Source organism: Gobius niger (genome assembly GCF_951799975.1).
Source record: "Gobius niger genome assembly, chromosome: 2".
NCBI classification, from domain to species: Eukaryota; Metazoa; Chordata; class Actinopteri; order Gobiiformes; family Gobiidae; genus Gobius; species Gobius niger.
Window position 1 is genome coordinate 1,314,157 of NC_136853.1, and position 19,173 is coordinate 1,333,329.

Sequence of the window (19,173 nt, forward strand, 5' to 3'; positions counted from 1 at the left end):
TGGTTGGAGCTGGCAGGTGCGTCAGGGGGACAGGCTCACAGACGTAGTATCTGTACATGTGGAGCTGGTCACTTATTGACAGGGGCACACGCACACGCTATAGCCGTGTGATGTGACGTGTTTTGTATTCTGACCTTCCCGTTCTGCTCCAGAGTTTCCTCACTCATCATGTGGCTCTCATTGGAGCGGCGCCCCCCGGTGTTCACTCATAGGGCTGTTCCACCAGGGGGCTGGTTCTGGTGCCGGGTTGGTTCCAGACTGACTTGGTTTCCCACCAAAATGAGAGCTGTGCCTGTTGTCATAGCAACACTTTGGGAAGTCAACATCAAACATGGAGTAACATCTTACTACAGACACTTCTGGTTATAAAATACAGAAAAATAAGTTTATGTTCCTGTCACAGCAGCCGTTAACATTTAGATTTCTTCTTTCTAACTCTTGTTTTAGCTAAAGAGCATAAAGCAAAACAACAGTTTCCTCCACAGAGACTGTTTCTCCAGGAAGTTCTAAGCACAAACTAACTAATACTGATTGTTTGTTGGAGGAGAGAGCCACGCCCCCAGCCGCTGACATCACTGGGGCTCGTTTCTTGGTCCAGCTTTTAACTGGTTCCCAGATTTTGGAACCAAGAGCCAGCTTTTTTCAGTGGAAAACGAAAGAACCGGTTCTGAAGCTGGAACTGGCCCAGAACCAGCTTGGTGGAAAAGGGCTAACAGGGAATCTCTCTCTGTGGCAAAGAGTCTGGACTAAACACGGAGAGAACAACAGGCCGGCCGATAAACTGTTACATACTATATCGGCCGATATCACGCCGATCTAAGACCGATATCTCAGAAGCCCAGAGTAACAGAGTCTGACTGAAAGAGCTCTTCAGAGTGAGTCCTCCCACAGTCCCTCATCTCGGAGCACGTTTTATATACTGGATCTTTTATGGTTTGCTTATCGTTTCTGATCCACAGACTCAGACACAGACTGTTTAGTTTCTGCTGATTTTCATCTTTAGAACAAGTTCTGTCTGAAGAACCGACTAAACATGAACACTCCACATGACTCTGAGATCTCACTGGTTTGCGACAGTGTTTGTGTAAAACATGAACTCCCGATGGATAAAGGCACAGAAGAAACACACCAGTCCAGTCGAAGACAATCTAAAGCATCATCCTTTATTTGGTTATCAAATCAAATCAAATGTTATTTGTGTAGCGCCCGACAACAACCAGAAGGTGCCAGAGCGCTTTCCAGGATAAAAACAAGAATCATAGTAGACAACAATAAATACAAAGACACATAAAAACAGCAGTCGAGTCGGTGGCTCTGTATCGAAGGCTTTCCTGAAAAAATGTGTCTTCAGCTGTGATTTAAAAACACTCAGCTCTGTGAGGTTTCGAAGCTGGACCGGAAGTGCGTCCACAGCTGATGACCGGCCTCCGAACTTTGTGTGTTTGAACTTGGGAGTGACGAGTGTGATCAGAGGAGGAGGAGTTCTGGCTGGTTCGTAGACCGTTACTATTTCAGCGAGGTCGGCCGGGGCCAGACCATCGATGGCCTTGAGCACAAACATCAGGACCTTAAAGTCCAGGAAATTGTGGGAGAGCCATTGTTTGATGGTGTGAAGGCAGTTGTAGAGAGGGTCCAACGCAGCACTGTTGCTCAGAGTCACAGGGAGGTCGTCTGCATAGAAATGAAAGTGGACGTTGTGTTTAGAAATAAGTTGACCAAGTGGCAGCGTGTACAGTGAAAACAGAACAGGGCCACGAATGGGAAAGGTTAGAGCCTGATCCTTATTTGTCAGAGCGATAAGTATCACGTTAAGCGGACGCTCTCCTCTTCTGTATCCCCTGGACACGCCCCCTTCTTGGGACACGCCCCCTTCATGATGGTCCAATAAGATTCCCTGAGCTCAGGTTGACCCCACGTGCAGCAGACTATAGACTCTGCCTTAGATACTTTAGCCCAGGGTCCCCAACTGGAGGACCCCAAAGCCTTTCCTTCCTCACCAGCCTGGAGCTCGCCCCCTGGTGGGTAATCTACTCATTGCAGCTAACATCCAAATCATAACCAAATCACATTCTCACATTCTCCTTCCACAACATTCGCCACAAACGCAGTTTTCATTAGGTCGTCTCACCCCTCACTTCGAGAGGCTTCGTCAGCAACTGATGATCTGCAGCAGCAGTTGGAGGGTGTACTCGCCTTGTGTAGTTGTAGTAATTATACTTTCACAGATTCTTCTCGTTCTGTAAAGCCCTTTGATTTTCCTTAAAGAGGGGGTGTTCTGCTTTAAAGAGGGGGTGTTCTGCTTTAAAGAGGGGGTGTTCTGCTTTAAAGAGGGGGTGTTCTGCTTTAAAGAGGGGGTGTTCTGCTTTAAAGAGGGGGTGTTCTGCTTTAAAGAGGGGGTGTTCTGCTTTAAAGAGGGGGTGTTTTGCTTTAAAGAGGGGGTGTTCTGCTTTAAAGAGGGGGTGTTCTGCTTTAAAGAGGGGGTGTTCTGCTTTAAAGAGGGGGTGTTCTGCTTTAAAGAGGGGGTGTTCTGCTTTTGTCAGTCCCATAGCACCAGTCTATATCACACTACAATGATGACAAACCTTCTGCTGGTCTGTAAATGCAGTAAATTAGAATAACTGCCTTGTATAAAATGTCTCTCTCAAAATGGCTGTAGTGAATGTCTTGAAATCGGCCTCTGTCTCTTTAAGAACCTCTGAGCCTTTAGACACGCCCCCTCCACACGCTGTCTGTGGCATCAGTGGGGAGGGGGTTCTGCTGAGGAGCAGTGGTTGGTTACTCGGCTGGTGACGAAAGCTCGGAGGCGTCTCCAGGAGGTGGGGGCGTTCCTAGGAGGACTCAGGCAAACCTATCCCTAAAATGGCCGCCATCAGAGTTTTTACAGATTACTCAGAAATACGTGAATGTGCCAAGGCAACACTTCAGCCATGTTTTTAATGAGGGAGTGACAGAATAACATGATGGAAAGCTTGAATAACACCCACCCCTTTAAACCTGCTCGAAACACACTTCCATTGTCAAAGCGCGGCCTCGTGCTCAGCTGAAGGTTTCCCTCTGACTAATGTTTACACACAATAAAACCAAACCAGAGCAAATACTACACGAGCAGCGATAAATCCCTGTCATGGTTCCAGTCATGTGACTTTGCAGTCTTCCTTGTCGTTTCTGTGAACAGGAGATAAGGCGTTATAAAAGCTGCAGCACTTCCTTCTGTCGGGGCAGTTAGAACCATAGACTGTAAAAATAATGGACGTCTCCTCCTCACTCCTCCCCGTTTACCATAATGACCACGACCCTGGGGGAATCATGGAGGATTTACAGACTCCTCCTCCCCAGCTCTGACGAAGCATGTTCCTAAAAAGGGCATAAGGGCGGGATCTTCACTGCAGACTCCGCCCTTGCGTGACGTGTAGCTCGCGCTGCTCCAATGCTAACAGTCCGACCCTCATTAAGTACGAGACACTGCAGGTGAATAGGGGAAAAATGTATATTCACAGATATCAATTTGAAACTGTTGCTGTCGATCACTGGCAGAAATGTTTTATCTTTTCATATAAGAACAAGGTGTTTTATGCCTAAAAATGATCCAAATTTCCCATCTTTTCGGCGACGAAATCTGAATAATGGATAGAGCTACATTTTATTGATGAATGAATTACAAAGACTTTTTTTTTGTCACATTTTTGTCAATTTTTGTCAATTTTTGGTCATTTTTTTTGTCACATTTTGTCAAATTTTTATCACATTTTTGTCATTTTTTTGTCAATTTCTTGTGACATTTTTGTGACATTTTTCCCACTTTTTCATCAATTTTTCGTCACTTTTTCATCAATTTTTCGTCACTTTTTTGTCAATGTTTTCTCACTTTTTTTCATCACATTTTTGTCATTTTTTTGTCAATTTTTATTTTTTGACATTCAAAACTCAATAAATGGGGCCACACTGCAAAAAGTAAAAATCAAGCATTGGCTTAAATGACTTGAATTGAGGAAACGTTTCTTGTTTTGTCGGTTTTCACTCATTTAGACACTTTTCCTGATCGGACCGAGTTTGCTTTGCTTGTTTGAGGACATTTCAGACCAGTTCTAGGGTAAATCTCGCTTGAAATAAGAAAGTAAAACTGCCAATGAGATAAGACTGATTTTCTTTCCCCATTGGCAAAGAAAATGACCTGAAATAAGGACGAACTGTATCGAAACGAGTCAGAAACATCTCAGAACAAGTGAAATAATCCAGGACAAATGCCCAACAACTTCTTAACTCGTCAAAACAACTAAAGTGTGGATTATTGTGCTCAAACTGAGATGTTTATACTGATCTAGTTAAATACTTTTGGCAGTGTAGGGATTAGATAATAAAAAATCCCTCTGAAAAAATCTTTCAAATATTGTTCAGTCCGAGGCTGGAAAATGTGAAGTCTTTAGGTCCGACTGACGTGGACATAGTGTCGCCACAATGACAGAAACATGTGTTTGGAGAAAAAGGCCTTGAAATTGTGTTCTCCCATATAAGTCTATGGGGGAACATTGAATCAGCGCAACATTTAAACATGTTATTGTGAAGATTAGGCATGTTTTCTGTTTCCGGGTGAAAGCTTATATGTTCAGAGACAGATTTGGCCCAAAACCTGAAAACTGAAAAAATTGAGTTTTGCCTGTAGTGTCTCCCCTTAAGTACGAGATTTCAAAAATTCTTTTTACGAAAACCAGCCTGGTTTCTTATATTGTGACTAACCCAGAGTTATCAAGGGCCGAACCTGCCGATTTTAGCCCCAAGTAAAGCACCATTTCCTCCAAACACCAGCACTGTCTGTATATGATTATGGCGATGCCGTTAAACGATGCCACTCTGGTATCGGGAAAATAAGGTTCTACTGAAATCTAAAGCAGAAAAAAACAGGCTTTGATGCAGTTAGTCCAGGGACACACTGAAGGAAGTGACTTTGTTGTTTTAGCTCAAATCAAATGATTTGTTTTTATCATTTTTTCACCTCATTTTTTTCAATTTCTTGTTCATGTTTGCCCCATTTCAACCAATCTTTTTTCTTTTCTTATTTTTCCCCTTTTTTTCCCCATTAGTTTTTTCCTTCTTACTAATTTTCCCAGATTGTACAATTTTTTTCCTTATTTTTTAGCCACATTTCCCCAAAAATTGTTCCCTGTGTTTCACACATTGTTCTGTTTTCTGGTTCTAGACAACACATATTTTAGTATAGATATATATAAGCATCGTTCGGATATGGAACCGTACACAGCCATATACAGCCCCTGGTGTTTGGCTTAGAAATGTTGACAATATTTGACTGTATTCTGCACATGTTATTCAAACAGGCATCTGACCTCTGATTTGTGAAATAATGTCATCTCCAAAATCATTCAAAACATCCTGAGGGCCAGAGCTTCTATGCTGGAGGGCCGGGTTTGGCCCTCGGGCCTCACGTTGCCGACCCCTGAGGGAAAGTCACTGTAGTTTACATTTTGTATTGAGGCAGTTGTTGATTTTAATTGTACTAAAACTGGGCTTTTGCCATCGTTAACATTTGTTTTAATGGAGCATGTTCAATATCAGGATTGTAGCTTTGTTTCTCTCAGTTACTCACAGTTACTCTCAGTTACTCACAGTTACTCACAGTTACTCTCAGTTACTCACAGTTACTCACAGTTACTCACAGTTACTCACAGTTACTCTCAGTTACTCACAGTTACTCACAGTTACTCACAGTTACTCACAGTTACTCTCAGTTACTCACAGTTACTCACAGTTACTCACAGTTACTCACAGTTACTCTCAGTTACTCACAGTTACTCACAGTTACTCACAGTTACTCACAGTTACTCACAGTTACTCACAGTACTCGAGTAACGTTTTCTCCATTTGACTGGACGGAAACTCAGCAAAACTGTAAATGAAGCAATAAAAGTGCCCTAAGTTCTCCGTCTGCACCGGAGAGCGGGGGAGGAGGGAGTGTCGGGGGGAGTGTCGGGGGAGTGTCCGGGGGGGGAGTGTCGAGGGGGGGGAGAGTCGGGGGAGTGTCGGGGGGAGGAGGGAGTGTCGAGGGGGGGGAGTGTCGGGGGGAGGAGTGTCAGGGGGAGTGTCGGGGGGAGTGTCAGGGGGAGTGTCGGGGGGGGGAGTGTCGGGGGAGTGTCAGGGGGAGTGTCGGGGGGGGGAGTGTCGGGGGAGTGTCAGGGGGAGTGTCTGAGTGCAGCGTGCAGAGAGTCACGTCCAACAGTTTCCGACGGGCTTTGACTCACACACACATGGCTTTACAGCTGCAGGGAAAACATTCCATGTAGAGACTTTTCCTGGACATTAGCGACATCATCATGAGAAGGAAATGCTCAGCGTGATGAGCATAAGTCCCGCCCCCTTTCCTTGTAGTGCCACAACAACTGCCTTCAGAAGTTTGATTTCTGATCTCATGTTAGAGTCGACCTTTGTTTCTAATGTCAGTGTCCAGTTACTGAAGTATAAAGCTGGTGAGGTTATCGTGCACAGTTAAATCCACTGAGAACCTGCCCAGACCCGGCCGTCCTCCTAAACTCACTGACCGAACCAGGACAGACTGACCACAGCTGTTACAGAGAGGATGACCCTGGAGGAACTGCAGAGAGACACAGCTCAGGTGGGGGAAACTGTCCACAGAACTATTATTAGACATAACTGCACAAATCTGGCCACTCTGTAATAAGGCCAGATTTGTGCAGTTACGATAATAGTTTTAGGATTAAAGGTTTAGTTGGACCTGGAGGCGATGAAGCTGAAACTCTCCTCATGTCGACACACTTTGACCTTTTGCCTCTTTCTGTGCGTTCTCTCCGTCATTATTTCTTACGTAATGCTCCTGTTTTAGCCTCTGGAGTTCAGCAACATGAAGTGAGCAGCTCTAAAGTGGGACAGGAGGAGAGTTCACAGTTTCTGCTTCATAAACAAAGTACACACAGAAACAGAGGGTTTATTATTGGGGATAATGGTTCATGTTGATATATATTATATATAAGGATATACATTTACTGTAGGACAAAGTGAAGCTAAAGGGCGTCTGGTCACACGAGGCTCCACAAACAGAACAACAACATCTGCAATGTGAAGAGATGTGCCAAGAATAGGGAAGAAATGGGGTAAAATAAAGGGAAACTATTGGGGGAAGAATTGGGAATAGATTGAAAAAAAAAATTGGGAAGAAAATTAGAGAAAAAATGGAAAAACAATAAAAAATAGTGAATACATTTGGGGGGAAAAGGAAAACATGTAATAAAAAAAAATGTAAAATTTGGGAAAAAGTAGGGAATTAATTGAAAAAAAATTCAGGGGGAAAAGGAAAAAAATGATTTTTTTGAAAAAAAATAGGGAAAATTTTGGAAAAGTAGGGAATAAATTGGGTTAAAAAAAGGGGGAAAATGAAAAAAAAGAGGGAAAAAATGGGAAAAAGAAAAATAGGGAATACATTTGGGGGAAAAATGGGAAAAAATTGGGGAAAAGTAGGAAATAAAATGGGTAAAAAATGGGGGAAATTGGCGAAAAAGTGGGAATAGATTTAAAAAATAAATTGGGAAGAAAATTAGAAAAAAAATGGAAAAAAAAAAATAGTGAATACATTTGGGGGGGAAAAGGAAAACATGTAATTAAAAAAAATGTAAAATTTGGGAAAAAGTAGGGAATAAATTGAGAAAAAAATTGGGTAAAACTCAAAAAAGGGAAAAGGATTTTTTTTAATTGGGAACATTTTGGAAAATTAGGGAATAAATAGGTAAAAAATTGGGGAAATTGGGGAAAAATTGGGAATAGATTGAAAAAAATAGAATATATTGTTAAGAAAAACAGTGAGACATTGGGAATTAATTGAAAGAAAAATTGAAAAAAAAATTGGAAAAAATAAGATACAATGTTTTGGAAAAATAAGAAAAATGGGCAAAAATTGTGGAAAAATCATTATTTGAGCTGAGACCAAGTGGTTTCCTTTAATCCTGTCCTGGACCAGCAGCATCAGAAGCTGGATCTACAGATGGATTCTCAGATGTTTCCAGCCTGGACTAAAGCTGGACCTCAGATGCTGGGCCTGGTCTGAGCGAGTCACACACGTGAGGCCGGTGCTTCTGCAGCTCTGCAGGGGTTTGGACACGTCAGCGTCGGCCTCGTGTCCTCTTTAGTCTAACACTGCAGCGTAAACACCGCAGGAGGCGTAAAGTCAAAGCTCCGGCATCGTGTGTCTTTATTTACATTACGGCTCTTCCTGAATGAAGAGATAAGGTTTGAGGAGATAACGTTTGCTGACGTCAGGATGACTTTGTCCTTGAACATCTCCACAACATGACGCAGCTCGAGACTTCACCGAGGCTTCACCGAGACTTCACCGAGGCTTCACCGAGGCTTCACCGAGGCTTCACCGAGACTTCACCGAGGCTTCACCGAGGCTTCACCGAGACTTCACCGAGACTTCACCGAGGCTTCACCGAGACTTCACCGAGGCTTCACCGAGGCTTCACCGAGGCTTCACAGAGGCTTCACCAAACTTTAATGAAAGTACAGACGCATTAAAGACGAGGAGGAACCAGACCAGTAGTTTGTCCAGCTCAGCAGACGACCCTTCATCCTCACAAAGCTCCTCTTCCTCAGCTGCTCCTGAGGCTGAGGTCAAGGGTCAGTGTTTGGTCTCCCACGTTGCATCTGTTGTGGTCAGTGCTGTCCAGGGGGAGCCTCGACCGTCACACGTGTTTACAGAACATAATTGACTTGGAAAAGTCCAGTCTGATCGTGAACAGCTTCTGATCGGGAACAAACCCGCGCCGTGTCTCGCCGTGTGAAGGTCCACGACTGGACTGGGGTTGGAATCGTGTCATGTGGGCGGCGGAAAGACGTGGCCAAACCTCAGGCGCAGGAAATCAAACACGTCACAGCAGAAGTGTGGGAGAATCTACTGAAACACAACGAAATCAATCAATATTTGTTTCTACAGCAGCAGGACGACCAAAGTGCTTCAGTGTAAAAACACACAGTGATTACATCAGTGTGTTTCAGGTCAACAGCGTTTACTTGTTACTGAAGTTCAGGGCTCGGTCAAAGAGCAGTGACCTGAGTGACCAGTGTCTGGAACACAGAGGAACCATGACCACCTCAGTGAAGGCCACCGCCCACCAAACACTGTCCTGACTGAGCAGCTACTGCAGCATTATTCATACTTGTACTTGTACTTGTACAGATAATGAACTCTGGCACCCGTGTTTTTCATAAACTACGTTCAGGTCTCTGTGTTCCTCAGGGTTTGGTGTGGAAGGATGTTTTTCTAGTGTAGACGAAAGGCTTAGTCTGTTCGTTGCTTTGTGTTGGAAAACAGGAACAACAGCTGCAGAAAGAGGCTGTACCAACACAGTAGGGCCGACTGTGTAAGCCAGATGACTCTCCATGTCTCCACAGTCTGGGACATCCTTCACCCGTGTTTGTCCTTCCTCTGCCTCCCGGTGCTTCGTTTCCATGAGCTCCATGAATCTGCTGCTCTGGGTTTCCATTTTACTGAATTAATGTGTCTGGACCTAAAGCCGTCCGCTCCAGGTTTAGTCTAACAGTCACATTCATCAAACAGGCTCAGAGTGGACTTTACATGGCCATGGTCTCACTGAAGCTAACACTGGACCTCATTCATGAACTGATCTGACCAAACATCCTAAAATACAGACTTCACGTGTCCGTCACGTGTCCGTCACGTGTCCGTCACGTGTCCGTCACGTGTCCGTCACGTGTCCGTCACGTGTCCGTCACTGATGAGGAAATAGCAAAACGGTGAAAAGCTCCAAAAGTCGATTTTGCAGGATATAGGCCCTTTAAGGTTTGTGGGGCCGTATTGGACGCCATCTTTGTGTAGTGAACCGAGCTATACCATTAGCTTTTTAATACCATTAGCTTTTTAATACCATTAGTTTTTTATCAATAGAAATGCCCAAAAGTAGTACATTTCCACATAAGGACACACAGGCATTGAGAAAAGAGGAAAACAGTTTCCAAAAATGTTAACATGAATGTATTTACTATAAATGATTTGCTTTGGTTGTTTTTGTTCTACAATGTGACAGTTCAGGAAAAGCGTAAGTTAAGAGTTCCTTTTCGTTCATTTTGACCCTGTTGACGCTCTACATACATAAGTCACTTTCACTGAGCCGACGTGTTGCACCAGTTTAAGAGTGTGGGCTCTAGCACCCCATGTGGCGGGTGGAAGTAACAACCAAAAAACAGTCGCTCCATTACATTTGTTTATTGTGCACTCTAGGAAATATTAAACATAAATCCTTCCAAGTCTGTAAAGCCAAAGCAAATGTGTGAACAAATGATCGGAGAAACACGAAACCTGTGATAAAAACAAACATTGAACATTTGAATCGGCTGATGGAGCAGATTTATGTCAGATTTCATGCTTGATTCATCAGCTGAAGTATTGTAGTGAAAAAATGACTTTGGGCTCGATCTTGTGCATCAAAACGGAGACGATAGCGTGACATGTTGCCTCACTAGCAGCACTTTGTGATCTTGCCACTCCAGACTTAGTGCATTTAAGACACACATTTTCCTCCAACCAGATCGACTCCGCGTCCAGGAGAGTGGTTGTGGGAGTGGGGGGTGAACATGTACTTTTGTTTTGCTTCGCGTTCACGCCGAGCGGACGCTGTAGCTCTTTTTCTCTGGAGACGTGAACATGGTTTAGCTCACGATGGGGTAAATAAAGTTTTTAGTTTGACCTGTGAGAGCCTAAGGCTTAAAGGAATAGGCCACCGTTTTTACATACTGAGATATGTTCTTACCTAACCTTAGTCGTGTTAATATATCCCCGTCTGGTCTTTGTCCGTGCGCTCACACATACGCAGCCTCTCCCACATGTCATGTAGCTCCAAAAAAGCTCACGATAGAAGCTACCAAGCTCTTCCACGTGTTCCCTATTTAAATAAAGTTACGTGAAGTGTTTTCATGTGAAGTATATTTACACAGAAATGTAACATGTGGATTTTATAAGCAGATAAAAAGGGGGACTATATTGTGAGGCGTAATGATACAGGAGCACAACGTCCACGCAGTAACTCCTAAAGACTTCCCGCTCACTTCCGTCAGTAGAAGCTGCGTGACTTGTACAGAGCCTTTTACAACAAGCAGAAAATATATTTCCGGAAAGTGCTGGCGCATTCCTACCTCATGGTGGAGCTCCTGAGTCCTGTGTCGTCGTCCGGGGTGAGTTGTAAATCTGTGAAACATTACTACACTATATACTTTCTGCTTGTTATCACAGCCCGGCACGATGCACGTAAAAGGCATCGTTCACAAGTTATCCACGCTTCTTCAACTGTTCTCTGCTGCTCTACAAGTCACGCAGCTTCTACTGACGGAAGTGAGCGGGGAAGTCTTTAGGAGTTACTGCGCGGACGTTTTACTCCTCGTATCATTACGCCTCACAATATAGTCCCCCTTTTTATCTGCTTATAAAATCCACATGTTACATTTCTGTGTAAATATACTTCACATGAAAACACTTCACGTAACTTTATTTAAATAGGGAACACGTGGAAGAGCTTGGTAGCTTCTATCGTGAGCTTTTTTGGAGCTATGTGACGTGTGGGAGAGGCTGCGTATGTGTGAGCGCACGGACAAAGACCAGACGGGGATATATTAACTCGGCTAAGGTTCGGTAAGAACATATCTCAGTATGTAAAAACGGTGGCCTGTTCCTTTAAGAAAGAACGCAAGACAGCGCAATGTAAACCAGGAAGTGAATGTCAGCCGTGTTTCCATCAGTGCAGTCGCCTCCTCTTGTGACGCCCCCTGCAGGTGGCGGAGGTGAATGGCACATATAGCGCCGCCACTCGGAAAATAATTCGCCAAGAGCCTGCACCGCCCCGTGCGCCGCCACAAGATCTGGCCCTTTATCTGCTGCAAGGAGGGAGGAGGTTAGATCTGCATAAAACTCCTACAGCAGAGCGGACTCGGATCACTTTAAACCTGAGCTGCCGTTTGTGCTGAGTAAATAATGAGTCATTCCTCCTGGGTTAAAACCTGTTCAGTCAAAGTCCAAAAGAACCACTGGCGTCAGTTCAGCCTCTCCAGGACACATAAAGAAGACACTCAGGCTGAATAATGAATTGGATATTTTGCGACCTTTTAGAATAAACACACTCATCATTTTTAACTCATGAAACTGCACGCAGTGGTGCTAAAAACAGACATATTTTGGAAATGATGTACATGACCTAAAAATGACTCCAGGAATATACAAGCAGTAGGTGGTCTCGTGGAAAGGTACAAAAAACATGTATGGCAAGTGGCCCACCCCATTGTCCTACCCCAACTGGCCCACTCCATTGTCCTACCCCATTGTCCTAAGTGGCCCACCCCATTTCAACAGGACCAGTTTAGTTCATTTGGGGAGTTTGTGTTTCAACTGCCTTTACACTGTAACAGTTTACTGTAATTTCAACAGTATTTACTGCAGTATCAACTGTATTATACTGCAATTACTGTAAAATACCTTAATTCACAAAGGATTCTGGGAAATGATTGAGTGGTGGATTAAGTTACTGTAACACACTGAGGGTGTTGCAGTCAGTACTTGAAGAGGCCTGTTTACTCTAAATTCTGAAGGATTTGCTCCGTAAATATATTTTACCTGTACTTTCCGTTTGCCAGTAATCTTCCTGTAAATAAAGACTTTGTACTGCGGTTATTTGAAGGACTGTTCCGTACTTTTATTCTACAGAAAGCTCTGTATTTTTTGAGTGTGCACTGTGGGTTATATCAGCCTTTGAGGCGGGAAAAATCTGAACTCAGACAAACCTTTTGTGGGATGACTGCGAGCGCTCTTCAATGGTAAATACAGTTTCAGTTCATAAAAACTTAAAATGTGAAATATTTGTTCAGTTTTTAAGCTAAGTTGAACATTTCAGTTCACTAACTTAAAGGTTTTGCTGAAATAGATTACACAGACAGTGTATACATACAGTCTGAGCTATGATGTCCATTTATTATAAAGCAGCTTTGAAAATGTTTAAAAAGCATTGCCAATTTCACTATAAATACTACGCAATGATGAACATTTCAAAACCTACTTATTATTTTTACTTACACCGTGCGAGAGCTGAACCATTGCACTATTCATTCATACTATTTTAAAAAGGGATTCAGTGGTCATTGGGTGCAAATATCACTGATGTTGTAATCATCAGTCTACCCCATTATTATTATTATTTTGATTCTGTTTCAATATTGATTCAAATGACCTGTTTAATTTCACTGTTGTATGACTTTGTAGATGGATTTTGCACAGTATTTGGAATAATGTTTTATGCTGAACTAAAACAAGCAAATTATGTTTAAAACACAAGATATATACTATTAATTTACATATATTTACGTTTCTGAATAGTATGAATTTTATGGAAAATTCACTGTTGATTAACAAAATGATATATGTATTACATTACATTTTAGGCTTTCAGGGTGTGACGGAGCCGCCGTCAGCTAACGCGGGGAGGCCACGACGCTAGCACACCTGTATACACGCACACACACGCACACTCACCCAGACCAACTTTCCCTTACCGTGTAGACGGTTTACCGCTGTCCTCTGGGTATTTCTCAGCCACCACAGCCGCCATGGGTGCACACTTGGCTGCTGCTCAATCCTTTTCCCATCCATAGGTTATTCCAAGTTACAAACATTTCTCCAGTATACAGCACACGCGCACACCCTCACACAGCCAACCCGAGTGAAGGCGTCTTCCGCATTATGTTGCGTGATACGCAGGGCGCATCCGGGTGACGTCACGGGGCATCACGTGACTTTGCGTTTTTCGTAGGACGTTATTATATTTTTATTGTTTGGGGTATTTTGAGCTGTTAGGATACAGATTATTGTCTTTAGTTATTTTAGGGATTTTTCAAAATTAATTACTTTGTGTTTTGGTTTCTGTATGTAGAGAAACTGTGGGTTTGCTCTGTTAATTGTTTTGTGGGAGGGGCTACATACTATATGAGGGGGCCTTCAGCACCCCAAGGGCAGAGTGTGTGCATGAAGGGGAGCTGGGTACAACGCAGGTACCAGCTCCAGGAATACTGAAAAGGCGGACTGAAAAACTGTACATATTGTATAGCACTGCACATGGAACTGGTAACAACTTTATTTTTATTGCACCTTTTGGCGGACCAGCACAATAAAGTCACCCGACACGAATCTGACTAAGCCATATCATTTGTGTAAAGGCGTAACCCCGCTACAATTGGTGTCAGAAGTGGGATATGGCTAGTCGCAGAAAACGTAAGGGTCGACAACGGAAGCAGGAGGCGGAGGAATCTGGGTCACTGGACGAGGAAGATGGAGCTTCTACCGGACAACCGATGGCTGAGCTGGTGTCTATAATGAAGCAATTCCTGGTCGGACAGCAGAAGAGGGAGGAGGACCTGGTCGGGGAGCTTCGGGGGCTGAGGGCTGCCATACCAGTCCAGAGCACCCCGCAACAACCTCGAAGGCCACCACCGAGACCTCCGCCGCCACAGCTCGCCGCCCAGAGGTCCCCACCGTCACGGCGCCTGTCCCATGCATCTGATTTGAGCGAGATGTCCAGCAGTCCCCGGATGAGGGGGCTACCAACCCCTGGAGGGACAAGAGTGGTAGGGCGGCATGGTCACCACCAGGAGGATGAGCCAGAAGCTGGTTCGTTCTACAACGCTGAGGGGGGAGCCGGGCCAAGACCAGACTGGAGGCCGTTCAGTGATCCTAAAATTCCGCCCTATCAGGTTAACGAAGACATTGAGAACTATTTGTTGCGGTTCGAGCGTATCGCAAAAACCTGGCGATGGCCAGAGTCAGAGTGGGCATGCCGGCTGGTCCCACTCCTCTCTGGGAAAGCGCTCGAGGCATATTCTGCAATGGATGAGGAGGAAGCACATAGCTATGTCTGCCTGAAGACTGCACTGCTCACCAAATTTGACATCTCTCCAGAGACGTACCGCCAGCGCTTCCGAGTATCCTCTGTGCCGCCTGGGGAATCGCCGACGGAGACGTATCATCGGCTCAAGGGACTCTACCGACGCTGGATCCGACCGGATCAACTGTCCAAGGACGCGATTGGGGAGCTGATCATCATGGAGCAGCTGCTTGGAGTTCTCCCCACGGACGTCAGGACCTGGGTCAAGGAGCATGAACCGGAGGATGGTATCTCTGCTGCAAGGTTGGCTCTGCAATACCAGAATGCTCATCGGGGTCCCGCGCGTTTCTCCACTTCTGGACAGCGTTCTACTCCACCAGCGGAACCACCACGGCATCAACAAAAATTCAGCCAGGACGCTAGAGGTACTGCCGGCTCTAACCCGTTCCAGTCAGCACCTGGTAAGACCTTAATTTGTTTTTACTGCCAGCAGCTGGGGCATAAAGCCTCAGTGTGTCCAATGCGTAAAAATAAACTTACTGGAGCGTGTTATGCCCCTCGTGTTGAGAATGAGCAAGGGGAGAGCAAATCTATTCTAAAAACTGAGAAACTGGTTTTTGTGAACGGTCAGCAGGCTGTGGCACTACTGGACAGTGGGAGCTTTACCTCCCTGATCAAGAGGAGTTTGGTTCCTGTTGGCAGTATAGACTACCGCTCCAAGACAGACATTGTTTGTGTTCATGGGGATTGTCATGTTTACCCCAAAGCAGAGGTCTCAGTCGAGATAGAAGGGCAACAGTATCTTATGACTGTGGCGGTCGTTGACAATCTGCCGAAAGACTTAATCCTGGGAACTGATTTTCCTCTGCTAATGGACCTCTTGCCGGGGTCCGGGATTGTCTCTATGGGGGCGGTCAAGGGGAATGTGGCGTGTCCTGTTATTACACGTGCCCAAGCCAGAGATATTGGTCTCCAACCTCTGCCAGACTTGGATGGTAGTCTGTGCGAGGGAGGGACCAAGGGACCACGCAAATCCAGGCGGCAGAGGCGGTTTGAGAAAGGGCTGGGGGGTACGGTATATGACAACAAAGACTTAATGGTTGACGGGCTGTGGGAAGTACCTAACAACATCGCGAGTGTACAGAGGCAGGATGCTTCGCTAAAATGTTTATTTGAGAGGGTGGTTGAAAGCACACACCCTTCCTTTTCAGGCAAAGAGCAGTTTGTGATCACAGATGATGTTTTGTATGCGTGTAATGATGGTTGTAAACGTCTCGTTATCCCCACTAGTTGCCGACAGTTAGTGATGAGTCTCTCACACTCACTCCCGTGGGCCGGACACCTCGGTCGCCACAAAACACACATGCGTATAAGCACTCGATTTTTTTGGCCGGGCATGTACACTGACATACAAACCTACTGTCGCACATGTCCAACCTGCCAGCTGACTGGTTCTCCTCGTAAGGCTGACCGGGCGCTCCTACAACCGCTTCCCATCATCGCAGAGCCGTTCCGTCGGATCGCCATGGATATCGTCGGTCCATTGCCACGGAGCGGTCGGGGTCACCAATACATCCTGGTCGTGTGTGACTACGCTACCCGTTTTCCGGAGGCCTTCCCTCTTCGGACGATTACCGCTTCGAGTGTGCTGAGGGCTTTGATCCAGCTCTTTTCTCGGGTCGGAATACCAGAGGAGATATTGACTGATCAGGGCACAAACTTTACGTCACGGCTGCTCCGACTGTTCCACCAACAACTGGGGATTTCTGCCCTCAAAACTACCCCCTACCATCCACAGACAGATGGGTTGGTGGAGCGATTTAATCAAACTCTGAAGAGAATGCTCCGGAAGTTTGTGGATGACTCTGGGAGGGATTGGGACCGCTGGCTCCCGTTCCTGTTGTTCGCTTACCGGGAGGTGCCCCAGGCCTCCACGGGCTTTTCACCCTTTGAACTGTTGTATGGGTGGGATGTCCAGGGGCCTTTGGACCTGCTTAACTCCATGTGGACATCCCCAGAGTCTAAGGCCAGCGAACGAGGAGTCGTGCAGTTCGTCCTTCAGATGAGAGACCGGCTGGCTCAGTATCGGGAGGAGGCTGCTGAGAACCTGCGGGAGGCCCAGCAGAAGCAGAAGAGGTGGTACGACAGTCAAGCCCGGAACCGGAGCTTTGAACCAGGACAGAGGGTACTGCTGCTGCTTCCCTCCTCCAACAGCAAGCTTCTGGCCAAGTGGCAAGGCCCGTATACCATAACACGGCGTATGGGGCCTGTCACCTACGAGATCCATCACCCTGACAAGAAGAAGGCCAAGCAAACCTACCACATCAATTTACTTAAGGAGTGGAAAGATCCTGCAGTAGCAGTTCCTACGCCTGCCCTTCTGGTCCAATCCGTGGAAGAAGAGGGGGATCCGGATGTTGCTCTTGTCACTGAGGTTGGGGCCGTACCAGATCTCTCCCATCTCACTGCTGACCTGGTTGATCAACTCCGCCAACTGTTTGATGATTTACCCTCGCTGTTCTCCGCCAAGCCAGGAAGGACTTTGGTAATTGAACACACTATTCGACTGAAGGACATTCATCCATTCCGCCAGCGGCCCTATCGCATTCCCCAGAAATTAGTGGATCAGCTGAAGATGGAGATAGAGGCGATGCTGCAGTTAGGAGTCATCGAGCCCTCTAACTCTGAATGGTGCAGTCCGGTTGTGATAGTGTACAAGAAGGATGGAACGCTGCGAATCTGCATCGACTTCCGCAAGCTTAACGCTGTTTCGGAGTTTGATGCATACCCCATGCCCAGGATCGAGGAGCTACTGGAACGGATTGGGTCAGCGGCATACATCACTACTCTTGACCTGTGCAAGGGGTATTGGCAGGTGCCATTGGATCCGAGGAGCCGAGCTTATACGGCCTTCCGCACTCCAGCAGGGCTCTTCCAGTTTACCGTCATGCCGTTTGGTCTCCATGGAGCACCCGCCACGTTCCAACGGCTCATGGACAAGGTCCTGCAAGGGTGTGAAGACTGTAGTGCGGCATACTTGGATGATGTTGTGGTCTACAGCCGGACGTGGGAGGAGCATTTGGCCCATCTGCGGAAGGTGTTGGGGAAGATCCAGGGCGCAGGGCTTACTCTCAATGTCAAGAAGTGTGAGTGGGCCCGTGAAGAGGTGCGCTACCTGGGTTATCAACTGGGTCAAGGTCAGGTCCGACCCCAAGTCGACAAGGTGGAGGCACTGCAGAACTGTCCCAGGCCCCGTACAAAGAAGGAGGTGCGGTCTTTCTTGGGTCTTGCTGGGTGGTACAGACGCTTCGTTCCACAGTTTGCCACCATTGCTGCACCACTCACCGCCCTAACTGCCAAAGACCAAAGAAATCCGGTGATCTGGACAGAACAATGTGAATCGGCTTTTCAGACATTGAAGGAGTGCCTATGTTCATCTCCAGTCCTCCAAAGTCCTGACTTCACCAAAAGTTTCCTGGTGCAAGTTGATGCTTCGGCAGTTGGCCTTGGGGCGGTTTTGGCTCAAGGTGATCCGGGTGCGGAGCGGCCCATTCTCTACCTGAGCAGGAAGCTTTTGCCTCGGGAGGGCCGGTACTCGGTGGTGGAAAAGGAGGGGCTGGCCATCAAATGGGCACTGGAGAGTCTCCGCTACTATCTCCTTGGGAGGGAGTTTGTCCTCGAGACAGATCACCGAGCACTCACCTGGATTCACAGCATGAAGGACCATAACAGTAGGCTGACAAGATGGTATCTGTCTCTGCAGCCTTTCAAGTTCGAGATTCGTCATCGGAGAGGGGCAACCAACGTCGTGGCGGACTACCTTTCCAGGTTGCCCAACCTTGGCAACCTTGGGGAGAGGGAGGAAGGTGTGACGGAGCCGCCGTCAGCTAACGCGGGGAGGCCACGACGCTAGCACACCTGTATACACGCACACACACGCACACTCACCCAGACCAACTTTCCCTTACCGTGTAGACGGTTTACCGCTGTCCTCTGGGTATTTCTCAGCCACCACAGCCGCCATGGGTGCACACTTGGCTGCTGCTCAATCCTTTTCCCATCCATAGGTTATTCCAAGTTACAAACATTTCTCCAGTATACAGCACACGCGCACACCCTCACACAGCCAACCCGAGTGAAGGCGTCTTCCGCATTATGTTGCGTGATACGCAGGGCGCATCCGGGTGACGTCACGGGGCATCACGTGACTTTGCGTTTTTCGTAGGACGTTATTATATTTTTATTGTTTGGGGTATTTTGAGCTGTTAGGATACAGATT